This window comes from Lissotriton vulgaris, chromosome 1_1 (genome assembly GCF_964263255.1).
Source record: "Lissotriton vulgaris chromosome 1_1, aLisVul1.2, whole genome shotgun sequence".
In the NCBI taxonomy this organism is placed as follows: Eukaryota; Metazoa; Chordata; class Amphibia; order Caudata; family Salamandridae; genus Lissotriton; species Lissotriton vulgaris.
This window is the reverse complement of record NC_141685.1, coordinates 715,012,874-715,025,882: the sequence shown is the minus strand read 5'-3', so window position 1 is coordinate 715,025,882 and position 13,009 is coordinate 715,012,874. Positions and strand designations below refer to the sequence as shown.

Here is a 13,009-nt window from a genome sequence, read left to right as displayed (position 1 = left end):
GTGTGTGGGTACAGTGTATGGGTGTGGGTGTGTGCGGTGTGTGGGTGCGGTGTGTGTGAGGGTGCAATGTGTGTGAGGGTGCAGTGTGTGTGAGGGTGCAGTGTGTGTGAGGGTGCAGTGTGTGTGAGGGCGCAGTGTGTGTAAGGTTGTGGTGTGTGAGGGTGCGGTGTGTGAGGGTGCGGTGTGTGTGAGGGTGCAGTGTGGCTGCAGACATGATCTATTAGCCATAAACTGGACCAGGCAGCTGTGTTCAGATCTTAAAGGGAGTAAACTTTCCAATGAATGAAGAAAATAATAGATAAGCTGTGTGTGAGGGTGCAGAGTGTGTGAGGGTGCAGAGTGTGTGTGTGAGGGTGCAGAGTGTGTGTGTGGGTGTGGTGTGGGTGCGGTGTGTGTGGGTGCGGTGTGTGTGTGGGTGCGGTGTGTGTGTGTGTGTGTGGGTACAGTGTATGGGTGTGGGTGTGTGCGGTGTGTGTGTGTGGGTGCGGTGTGTGAGGGTGCTGTGTGTGAGGGTGCAGTGTGTGAGGGTGCAGTGTGTGAGGGTGCAGTGTGTGAGGGTGCAGTGTGTGAGGGTGGTGTGTGAGGGTGCAGTGTGTGAGGGTGCATTGTGTGAGGGTGCAGTGTGTGAGGGTGCAGTGTGTGAGGGTGCAGTGTGTGAGGGTGCAATGTGTGAGGGTGCAATGTGTGAGGGTGCGGTGTTTGTGCGAGGGCGGGGTGTGTGTGCGAGGGTGCGGTGTGTGTGAGGTTGCGGTGTGTGTGAGGTTGCGGTGTGTGTGAGGGTGCGGTGTGTGTGAGGGTGCGGTGTGTGTGAGGGTGCGGTGTGTGTGAGTGTGCAGTGTGTGTGAGTGTGCAGTGTGTGTGAGGTTGTAGTGTGTGGGGGTGCGGTGTGTGAGGGTGCAGTGTGTGAGGGTGCGCTGTGTGAGGGTGCGCTGTGTGAGGGTGCGCTGTGTGAGGGTGCGCTGTGTGAGGGTGCGCTGTGTGAGGGTGCGCTGTGTGAGGGTGCAGTGTGTGTGAGGGTGCGGTATATGAGGGTGCGGTGTGTGATGGTGGACAGCATCAGGGGAGGTTCTCATCCCTTATGTCTCAGACGTAAACAACCACCTGGATAATTCAAGCAATTTCTGGTGCAACCCTGGCGTAGCACAGGTACATTCATTCCCAAATGGCAGAGTGGGTTCAATGAAGGTTCTTAATATCAAGGCACTATGGAACCCTCCTGCGGTTACCGTGGACAATACACTCATGTCTTTAGGATGTCCCCATTATGAAAGTAATATTCAGGCCAATATTCCCCCAGAACGGCGCTGACTGAAATGATTCTCAAACATACAAGGATGCCTGACCAGCTGAAGCCCCGTTCTGTGGTTTCCCTACATTTTGACTAAAAGTGTGACTTGTCACAGCAAGTAGGAAATGGGACTGGGAACCTAGCCTCCATTGCTAAACCCTATGACAGTAAGCCAAGGAGGCTACAGTGGTTTTATTTATAGATGTAGCTGTTTGGTAAGGCACTGGTTGTCATTTTACGACCACTTACGGGGCTTAAGCCAGGCGTTTGTAGTCTACAGTATCTACGTTTGCAGAAGTGCAGACCACGTCACCTATGGGATCGCAAGTGCGGACTTTAGGCATCACAGCTCTGGCACAAGCTGAGACACGGTCCCGAAGGATCGAATTATTGTAATTCCTGCAGGGGCGTGGATTTCTATTACCCATCCGACAAAACCCAGATTTCCTATTAGCTCTTAAGGGCAGTGAACTCTTTTCCGCATGTAACTGTGCAAGTGCAGCCTGTCCTAACCAGAGTACTGCGGGGAACTCGCCCTACACAGGTGGCTGCACAGCAACCATGTGAGCTAATTGCCGGTCACCGTCGTGTTATGCAAGGCCTGCAGCACTGGCAGACCCGCTCCGCTGTCCCTCTGTGTACTGATCGTTTCTGAAGGGACGGGAGCCCCCTGTCGAACTTGCACTTGCGTGATTTGGGTCAAACCACATGAGTCAGCGCCAGGCCTTTGCTGCCGACCGAGTATGTATAACGGAAGAACGCCAGGCACCCGGGAGCTGCAGGCCAAGCACACGGCAAACGCTGCTGGCACTAAACCAAGAAATTTGAGGAACATTCCCTTCCTGTCCCTTCAGCGTCCAGCGGTCATGAGCACATTGACATCACAGGCCAGCCTCCCAGCGCTGAGGGACAATTGTGTACTAAACTGCCCCCATCAACTAACGTCCCTAGGGAGGCTGCAGAGGTGCACTACAGCCAGCGTTCAGCAGAGGGGGCCGGAAGTCGCTGGAGCAGCGCTCTGAATGATAGCTGTTCAGAACGAGGCTCGACACGCAAATAGGATTTCCGGCCGGGAGAAAGGAGAGGCGTGACACGCACGTACTGTCCTGAAGGGGTGGAGAAACAACGGAGCGGGCTGCAGAGTCTGGACACGGAGGGACAGGACGAGAGGAGCCGGTGAGGGGGGGCGTCGGGACACATTGACGGTGCCCACCCCCCCAGTGATGGAAGCCCTGCGTGTGCCCGGTGAGCGGGGTTGGGAGTGTGTGTGCGCGTTTGTGTGTGTATGTAAGCCCTGGGGGGGTGCGCTTGTATGTGCCTGCGTGTGTTGTACCTGTGTGTGTGCCTGCCTGCGTGTATGTGTGTGTGTGGTGGGGGGGCGGCAGCGTGTGCAGGGCTCGACAAATCTGAAAAATTGTACTAGTCCTGCAGGTCTAGTAACTTGGAAAATCCCCTCGACCCAACTGCAACCTACTTGACCTCTGTCTTTGAAAACAGAGCAAAAGTGACAAGTTAACAAGATTTAAAGGCATCTTTATTGCTTAGTTCCTTTGTGAGCAATAAAAATGCCTGTGTGGTCTGTGTGCAGGGGTGTGGAGGCTGGCTGTGTACGCAGGGAATATGAGGCACGAGAGGGGCACGGCGCCGTGCGCGTCCACGAGGTCAAATCTGCTCTCGTGTCCACATTCCCAAATAGGGGCAACAATAGGTCTCGAGCAGACACTGCTCGACCTAAAAAGTAGTTTCATGAAAATGAGCAGCGTTAGGATATACGTCATTCATTCAAAAGGGAGCTAATTAAGCTATATTGCGAGGAAGGGTCATACAAGAAGACAAAACAAGCTTCTGAATAAGAAGCAAGGAAATTGAGATTAACAAGAACGGCAGAAAATAAGCAATGGGCTGATAAAAAGTCCACTGTAACTAGTGCTACTGTCCACAACAGGTCTTCTACAACAGACAACTGAAAGCTGTCTGTAACTGAAACCTATAATTGTATAATGGTTCAAATCATCAATCTCTTACTCGCCATTAGAGGAGTTTTGCCAGACAACTGAATAGCAACTAGCGAGAATTAATATATCTATCTTGAGCTAAACCTAAAAAAAACAACAAAAAAAACACTATTTTTGCTTAGTAACAAGAAATTATCATACGCTCTCATCCTTCTTTCTCTCCCAGACACCTAGGCATATTTGGGTCGGACATTAACAAAAAAGGGTACACGTGAGTTATGCTAATGGGAAGGATTATTATGAAGTATATATATATATATATATATATATATATATATATATATATATATATGTGGCAATACTGGGTAGCTATCAGGTTGCACTCCCAGTTAGCATGGTGTTTCAAGGGATTGAGGTTTATAGTATGTTAAGAGATACTACTAATGGGGCAGAGTTATTAGGTGCGTCAATCTGTGGAGATATGGATTAAAGGAATGGGATGGTTGAAACAAGTGATGCACCAAACAAGACTATATTAAATATCTTCTATTATTGTGCAATACACTGCTGTTCAACATACTAAAATTGTCATTCTAAAGTTCAATACCTTATCATTTAAAACCCAATAATTTCTTCTAGTAAATCCAACCTAAAAAACAGCAAGTCACTGAAGAATCCTCTCGGAATGCAGTCTACTGATGTATTTGATATCCATGAAATCTCCCAAAAATTATCTCAGTATGTTCCATAAATGTAGAACTTGAAAAAGTGCCACAACAAAATAATAAAAATAATGGTATTGAACAACTCAATTGCACAGTTTCTAAATGGGAGCGGTGGCAGCTAACAAAAACTTAAAAGCTAAATCAAGCAAAGAATTATTCCTTATTTTAGGAATTTAGGCTATTTTGCACAAAGGTCACAAAACACAACATAGCAGAATCCTTGCAAGGCTTTAAAATAATATATTTTTCTCCATTTGTAAAACATGATTGTCACTTACATATAAAGAAAATGTGTAGCGAGACGCCTTGGGAGAAAACAATCATCTAAATAAGTGGCCTCTTTTACAGGTTACGTTAATGCCTTAAACTCAACTGGTTTTCAGGGTTACGAGATAATAGTAGCTTTGACATCTGATGAATAGATAGCCTACATCAATAATTTAGAAAGGTGCTCAAACCAACCCTTGTACAAGTTTGATTGTTTGAGGATTTCCAATACAGCAACAACTTCCTCTGCCAAAACTAAGCTGACCTACAAGACAAACCCTTAAAGTAAATGTGACAGAAATTTAACAAAAGAAAAACGCCTTAATATACACTGGTGCTTTTCAGTTTTTAAAGAGCAACTGTCAAAATGATTCGTTTTCACACACTATATGATGTTTGACACCATCCTCTTTGAAAACATACACACTGAGACTCAAACAGATTTTAAAATAAAAATAAAAGTAGACACTGTAGTAACTAGCGAGTGTAAATATTTAACATTTTTATCTTCGTAGAATGACATGCCTGGTTTACCAATTCCCAAGTGTAGAGACTGGTATGAAACCTGCAACACAGTACTATCCTTATGGGGCTAGATTTCAGACTAGCCTTAAAGTTACAATCCTCAAAATAAGACAAAGCCAAAATCAATTAAAAAAACATTAAAAAATTAAATGAACCAACTTTAAACCTCGGCATCATGCTCACCCAATATCCAAGCCCAATCTTAAAACCAAGCCAAAACATAAACCTGAGGAAACCCAAAGTAAACCCCATATGATTAAACCCAACCCCTGACATTATAGCTAATTCTAAACATGAAAACAACCATAATCCCACGTCCTGATTTTAAGAATAATGCTAATCCAAACCCCACTCAAGATTAAGTTTTAAATTACTTCAACTTTGTCTAAATAAATCTAAAAAATGACACACAATGTTTAAAAAGAAGAATGCTACTTACCAGTATGAATCTGTTCTTGGCATGTAGAGCTGCAGAGTCTCACACTTAGCATTAGATCGCCACCTGGTGTTGGGCTCGGATGAATGAATGTTTTTGTCGTCTTGGAAGAAGTCTTTGTAGTCACAAAATAGGTGACTCCTCCCTTGGACGATAGTGCGCATGTGCATCGACTCCATCCTTAGATTGTTTCTCGCCATGATGGAAATGATGGAGTTAGTAGAAAGAAAAAGAGATGTCCATGTGTGTATATCTAAGTAAGATAGAACTGGCACAGATACAGGTCCCGGGGAGGTGGGCGTGTGAGACTCTGCAGCTCTATATGCCAAGAACAGATGCATACTGGTAAGTAGCATTTTCTGTTCGAGGCACATGAGCTGCAGATCTCATACTTAGCATAGACTTTACAGCAGTATCTCCCCTAGCGGTGGTCACCTGTATCTGTTGCAGTAGTTTTGAAAAGAGTTTTGAGGACAGCTTGGCCTACAGCAGCTTGCTGCTTGGCCTGCACATCAACACAACAGTGTTTAGTGAAGGTGTGTGTTGTAGATCATGTTGCTGCCTTACATTTGTCTTCTAGGGGAATGTTCCCTAAGAAAGTCATTGAGGTTCCTAGTTTGCGTGTGGAGTGCGCTCTAGGAGGAATTGTTAATGTGCGTTTTGCTTATTGATAGCATATTTGTATACATTTTAGAATCCACCTTGCAATCCCAGCTTTAGAGATGGGATTGCCTTTATGTGGTGGAGAGAAAGCTACAAACAATTGTTTTGTTTTGCGAAAGGATTTAGTTCTGTCAATGTAATAAAGAAGTGCACTTTTCACGTCTAGGGTGTGTAGAGCTCTTTCTGCTACAGAGTCTGGGTTTTGAAAAAACACTGGCAACTCCACTGATTATGATGAAATGGAGTGATGACTTTAGGAAGGAATTTTGGATTTGTTCTTAGGACCACTTTGTTACTATGTAATTACAAAAATGGTTCCTGTATAGTGAAAGCTTGAATCTCACTTCGTCGTCTTGGAAGAAGTCTTTGTAGTCACAAAATAGAGAGGTAATGGCTACTAGGAAAGCTGTTTTCCATGAGAGGAATTGTAGTTCACATTTGTGTAAAGGTTCAAATGGGGGTCCCATGAGCCTGGTAAGAATAATATTTATAAATGCTGCCTGGTAAGAATAATATTTATAAATGCTTTAATTGCAGGCACTCTAAATAGTGACAAATGTTGTCTTTTTTGTAAGTACGCAGCAAGTGCTGCAAGATGTAGACGTATAAATGTGCAAGGCGGCCAGACGGCGCAGCGGGCTGGCGCAGCGGGCGCGCCGGATGCTCGCCGAAGCCGCGCCTAAGCCAAGCCCGTCTGCGCCCGTCCGCGCCAGGACCGCGCCGGGCGCAGGGCATGCTGACCAAATCCTTCCCACTATCAGGTATGACCCTTATGAATTACGTTCATTGCGCCACGTTACGGGAGCCCACCACTGTAAGGGTCGCCCCCTCAGCAATCTTCTCTGGGGTCCTTTCTCGTGTCGTCACTGTAGGTGGACGTCCCTGGGATCCGCTGGCGGAGTACCCAAACCGCCCCCCACATCTAAGCAAAAGTTGAATACTTTTAAGGGAGGGCTCATTAACGCCAGGTCCCTAGCGTGTCATGGTCAAGACATTCATGACCTTATACAATACCACGACTTAGATGCTCTCTTTATTACTGAAACCTGGCTTAATGATTCATCGAATCCTGATCTTGCAACCGCCCTACCCCCAGATTTTACCATCTTTAGGCGGGATAGACCCATTGGGCGGGGAGGGGGGGTAGCCTTTGCCATCAAGAAATCCTTCACGTGCCATACTTTCGATCTAGGCTACCTCAAGGACAGTAAGGGCATAGGCTTTGCGATTAAAATCAACGCTTCCACCTCCTTCTCAGGGGGACTTATCTACCGCCCCCCTGGGAATGCCACCCCCTTCCTGGACTCTCTTGACGATACACTCGGGTCACTCCTGACACATTACCCCACCTTCACTCTCCTAGGCGACATGAACTTGCACCTGGAATCAGACACAGACCCTCACACCATCAGCTTCCAACAATCTCTCAGCATTTTTGGTCTCTCCCAACTTGTTACTCCCCCGACACACAGGGCTGGACATACGTTAGACGGCATTTGTTCTAATTTGGCAACCATGATTACATCCCCCCCGATCCCGCAAATATGGACCGACCACTGCCTTATCCCCTTTGCCATCAAGGTAAACCCCTCCATGCCATCAAGCGCCAAGCGCCTCCTTACTCCCTCTTCGACCAATTGGAAGAAGGTGGCTGAACGCATCAAGTCAGACTCCCAGCCTCTGGCTCCGCCCCCCATATTAGTTGGAGATGTAACGTCCGACTCTTGCAACTTCCACATTTGGATTGACAAAATCGTCTCTGACAACTCCAGTCCAAATCGCTGCCACCCAGACCGCCGTAAAAGAAAGCCCAATGCCCCCTGGTACACTCAGTCCCTCACTGAAAGCCACCTTCAATGTAGGATCCTTGAAAGGAAATGGAGAAAAACTTACGACGAAGCCTCTAGACTACTCTACATCCTACAGAGGAAACTTTATCTCTCTGGCATTAAAGCGGCCAAAAAGGAGTACTTTACCAAAGCCATAGAGGAAGCCCAGCAAAAACAACAAACAGTCTTCTCCATAGTTAAGTCCTTCACTCATCCCAAAGCCCTCCTACCCGAAATTCCTCCATCCCAAACCTTATGCAAGCAAATTGCTGATTTCTTTATAGATAAAATCGCCAACATTCAGAAGGATTTCCCTCAACCCCTTACCACCACCCATGACGCCGTCACAATTCCCTCCACTCTCTGCAGTTTCTCTCCAGTCTCTCTTCAACAAACTCATAAGGCTATCTTGGCCTGCAAATCGGGAGCCCCCACGGACTCATGCCCCCCTAGCATTCTTCACCATCTCATCGAGGCTGTAAATCCTACGATTAACGCCATCATCAACGAATCCCTCGAATCAGGCATCGTTCCCGATGACTGGAAAAAGGCCATAGTGAAGCCTCTAATGAAGAAGCAAAACAAATCCCCCACTGACCTCACTAACATGCACCCAATTTCTCTACTACCCGCACTAGGCAAAATCACGGAGCAGCTAGTATACGGCGAGTTAAAAACCTTTGTAGAGAGCAATCACATTCTGCACCCCCAACGATCAGGGTTCTGTTCCGGCCACTCCACTGAAACCGCCTTGATTGAATTATCTGATTCTATCAAGTTCCTGCAGGATGAGGGGAGACAGGCTGTACTCATCCTGCTCGACTTAACAGCAGCGTTTGACACCATCTCGCATGCCATTCTTATCAATAGAATGTGCGAGATTGGTGTGTCAGATACTGTGCTGACATGGATTACATTGTTCCTGTCCAATAGATCCCAAACGGTTTCACTAGGCCCCTACCTCTCCAGAGAAAGACCAATCACATCAGGAGTCCCCCAGGGGTCCATACTTAGCCCTTTTTTTTAACATTTACATGGCCCCCCTCCTCGCAGTGATAGAATCCCACGGAATCCTCGTCACATCGTATGCTGATGACACTCAGCTTGTCGTCACCATCGATAAAAAATGCATGGATGCAGCCCTTAGATTTAAGAATTGTCTCTCTGAGGTTTTTCTATGGCTGAATAGAAATCACCTCAGATGTAACAGTGCCAAGACTGAGATCATACCCTTAGGGAAAGACTTGTCCTTTTCCCCAAAAGACTGGTGGCCAAAAAACTCAGAAGCCCCGCCGAGTGCTATTTCCTCGGCACGTAATCTTGGCATCCAATTCGACGCATCCCTCAGCTTTGATGATCATGTCCGCATCACTGCTGGGTGCTGTTTTAGCCTCATCAGAACACTGAAGAAATTCTTTGACTTCCTCCCCATCTCAGCCAGACAATCAGTTGCGGTTGCTCTAATCCTCTCCCGACTTGATTATTGCAACGGACTAATGGCAGGAGTGAAGAAGTCCACCCTCAGGAAACTGCAAAGCGTTCAACACGCGGCGGCCAGACTCGTTCTTAAACTCCCAAGAAGGTCCTCAGCCTCAGCAGCCCTTAACACCCTCCACTGGCTACCTCTTCACAAAAGAATTTTGTTTAAACTTCTGCTCACTGCATTCAAAGCCACTAGGAAAACAGGCCCCCTGTATTTCACTAAGTGTTTTATGCATTACAATCCCACGCGCTGCCTGAGATCCTCAGGAACCAACCTTGTCGTTATCCCAAGATTTAAGTTAAAAACGCGAGGGGGGAAAACCTTCTCTTTCCTAGCAGCAAGAGCTTGGAACAACCTCCCCGTTAATCTCAGGCTAGCTGATACGGAGAGCCACTTCAGGAAACTCTTGAAAACCTGGGTATTTCAGCAATCCGACTCCTCGGTTTTCACAGCCATCTGATTCATTCATCACTACGTTTCCTTTTTCTGCACGCTTAGCGCCAAGATGCTCCTTCCGGAGCGATAGCCTCGCTTTACAAAATCCTATAAATATCAAATATAAATATCAAATATGCTAGATTACATCTTTGTAAGTGTAGAAGACAGAAAATGCTATTCTGGATGGAAGCATCCAGTGGATTAATATGGTTATTGGTGCAGTAAATGGCAAACCTTTTCCATCTTGCAGCATAGCAAGCTCTATTACTAGGTCGTATGGCTTCTTTAATGATGTTCATACAGTCTGGTGGCAGGTTAAGGTAACCAAACTATAAGACTTCAGGAGCCAGATCGCCAGATTTAGTTGACTTGGATCTGAATGTCTGATCTCTCCATGGTTCGGCGTTAACATGGATGGGGACAGCCATAGTCTTTGGTGTGGAACTAGAGAGAGTTCTAGCAATGTTGTGAACCACGGTTGGCGTGCCCATGTGGGAGCTACTAAGATTAGTTTGAAGGCTGTTGTCGGAGCTTGCGTACTACTAGTGGGATTAGTGGGAGTGGTGGAAAAGCGTACACAAATCTGCCTGACCAGTTCATCCATATCCCATACCCATTGGACAACAGGTGTGGAATCCTGGTGGCGGAGGTTAGGCATTTTGCGTGGTCGTGTGTGGCGAACAGATCTATGTCTGGTTGGCCCCACATGTGAAAAAATGGTAGAAGAACTTGTGGATGTAGTTCCCATTCGTGCATCTGTGCCGACTTAACAGATCTTCAATCTGATTGTGAACTCCTGGAAGGTGTTCGGTTGGTAGATATATTTTTTGTGGAATGGCCCATCTCCAAATGTTCTGTGCAAGCTGGGACAGTTGCAGAGAATGTGTGCCTCCTTATTTTTGTATGTAGTACATGGTTGTCATGTTGTCCGTTCGGATCAAGACAGCTGTGTTTTGTATATGTACTTATAAGGATTTAGTGCTAGGAATATCACTAGCAGCTGCAGGTGATTGATGCGGAGCACTTTTTGTTGAGTGGTCCATCTTCCCTGAGTTGTATGGTCTAGGAGATGGGCTCCCCATCCTGTCAGAGATGTGCCTGTTGTAAGTACTATCTGTGGAACAGGTTTGAGGAACGGCCACCCTTTGGACAAGTTTTTCGCATTCCACCACTGCAGACAGCGATGTGTGCGGTTGTCCACCTACATCAGATCTGCAAGTTGTCCTTGAGCCTGATTCCACTGATGTGCTAAACATTCCTGTAATGGACACATTTGAAGTCTTGCATATGGTACAAAAAAAATGCAAGATGCCATCATGCCTATGAGTTACATGAGCACTCTGGCTGGGAGAGAGTGTTGGTCTTGAAATTTTGTGACCAAGGCTTGAATGCTCTGTATTCTAGCTGGACTGGGATAAGCTAGAGATACAGAGGCGTTTATTGTAGCCCCCCAGATATTGGTGTATATGGGAGGGCTGGAGATGCGACTTGATGTAATTGATCGTAAACCCCAAGTTGTGCAATGTTTGAATTGTCTGATGAGTGTGTTGGACACACTGATTAAATGACCTGGCTTTTATCATGGGAAGACTTGGATGTGTTGTCTTCTGAGATATGCTGCTACTACTGCAAGGCACTTTGTAAACACTCTTGGTGCAGTTGTGACCCCGAATAGTAGGACTTTGAACTGATAGTGTTGTCCGTCTAGTACAAACCTTAGATACTTCCTGTGAGAAGGATGTATGGGAATGTGGAAGTAGGCGTCCTTGAGATCTAGTGTGGCAAGGAAATTGCCTTGTTGTAACAGTGGGAGCACTTGTTGTAAAGTGATCATGTGAAAATGATCTGAGTGTGTATATATAGGTTGAGGGGCCTGAGATCGAGAATTGGTCTTAGTGTCCCATCCTTCTTGGGTATTAGGAAGCACAGCGAATAAACCCCTGTTCGTTGATGCTGTAAGGGAACTCTCTCTACTGCGTCTTTTTGAAACAATGAGAGAACCTCTTGTTTTAGCAGCGGAAGATGTTCTGTGGACATTGGACGCTGTCTGGGTGGCATATGTGGAGGGGTAGCTTTAAGTTCTAGGCATACAGGATAATTTGTCTCACCCACCTGTCTGTTGTGATGGAATTCCAGACAGGTAGGAACTGTGATAATCTCCCCCCCGACAGGAATGGAATGCTGTTGGGGGAGCAGAAGGAAGTCACTGTTTTGTGGTGGGAGAGGTTTGATTGTTGTTATTACCTCAACCTCTTCCCTTTTTGCTGTTTCCTCAGTAGCTGCCTCTAAAACATCCTCTATTGGGGGATGTTTCTGTAGTGGCTTTAAAGGAAGCTGAATTGTCTGCTCCAATGTGTTTGGAGGCTCCTCTGTAGAAGGAGCGACGAAAGGAGCTGTGTGTTTGTGGGGACTGTAAAGCTCCCATAGATTTGGCAGTGTCAGTGTCCTTTTGCATCTTTTCCAGTGCTGTGTCTACAGCGGGCCCAAAAAGCTGCTGTTTTTTAAATGGCTGGTTTAAGATAGTTCTATATATTTCCCTCACAGACCGTTATACCTTCTCATTGAACATTGTTCATATATACATTGTTGTAAACATCAAAACACAATAGTGACAATTATAATCATCTCATTATTATTTTATAATATCAAAACATTTCTTTTCTTTTTTTCATCTCATTATTTTATCAAAAACTTTTCTTTTTTGGGATTATTATTTTCCTTATGTTTCTCTATAAAAGCACATTTATACATTGTTCCTCTTGGTTTGTAAAATCACAAATACATTTCTTTTAGTCAGTGATTCTTCAAATCCAAAAAATGGTTTAGGATAGTAGTTTGGACCTCTTGTTTAAAACCTGAGATGCATAGCCAGGTGTGGCGTCTAAGGAGGACACTAGTATTTATTGCTCGAGAGGCAGTGTCTGCTGCATCAAGTGCACATTTGATTGATGGATTTGAGATTAGCTTACCCTCTTGGATAAGATCATTTGCTTGTGCTTTATATTGGTCAGGTAGATGCTGTAGAAGTGTTTCTAACTGATCGTGATGGGCCCTGCCATATCTTGCGAGCAGTGCTTGTGTGTTAGCTATGCACCAGGTATTGCTTGTTTGGGCAGCTATTCTTTTACCCGAAGCGTCTATCATTTTAGATTCTTTATCAGGAGGTGGCGCAGGATCTCCAGGGGCAGGCCTATATTTCTTTCTTATTCTGGGGTTTAGGATCCTAGCACGTACAGGATCTTTAAACACGAATCCATGCTTAATGACTCCTTTAATCATGGGTAATATTTGAATTGACTTTTGGGATTGTTCATAAGTATCTAATAAAAAGTCCTCCTTTGCCTCATCTGAGTGCATTGTTACACCATTATGGCAGCTCTATTGATTAAATGTCTAAACC

The 13,009-nt window shown here is 45.7% G+C and overlaps 1 protein-coding gene across 5 annotated transcripts in view; it reads right to left on the bottom strand.

The window, feature by feature from the left end:
- The window catches only part of NEK7 (NIMA related kinase 7), a 313,090-nt gene that overhangs the window by 217,562 nt on the left and 82,519 nt on the right, over positions 1 to 13,009 (bottom strand). The window contains exon 3 of one of the 5 annotated variants that reach the window (XM_086954906.1): positions 5,200 to 5,376. The exons of the other annotated variants lie outside the window; for them this stretch is intronic. The gene's annotated coding sequence lies outside the window, so the exon portion shown is untranslated. The remainder of the gene's footprint in view (positions 1 to 5,199; positions 5,377 to 13,009) is intronic. 5 annotated transcript variants of the gene reach the window in all.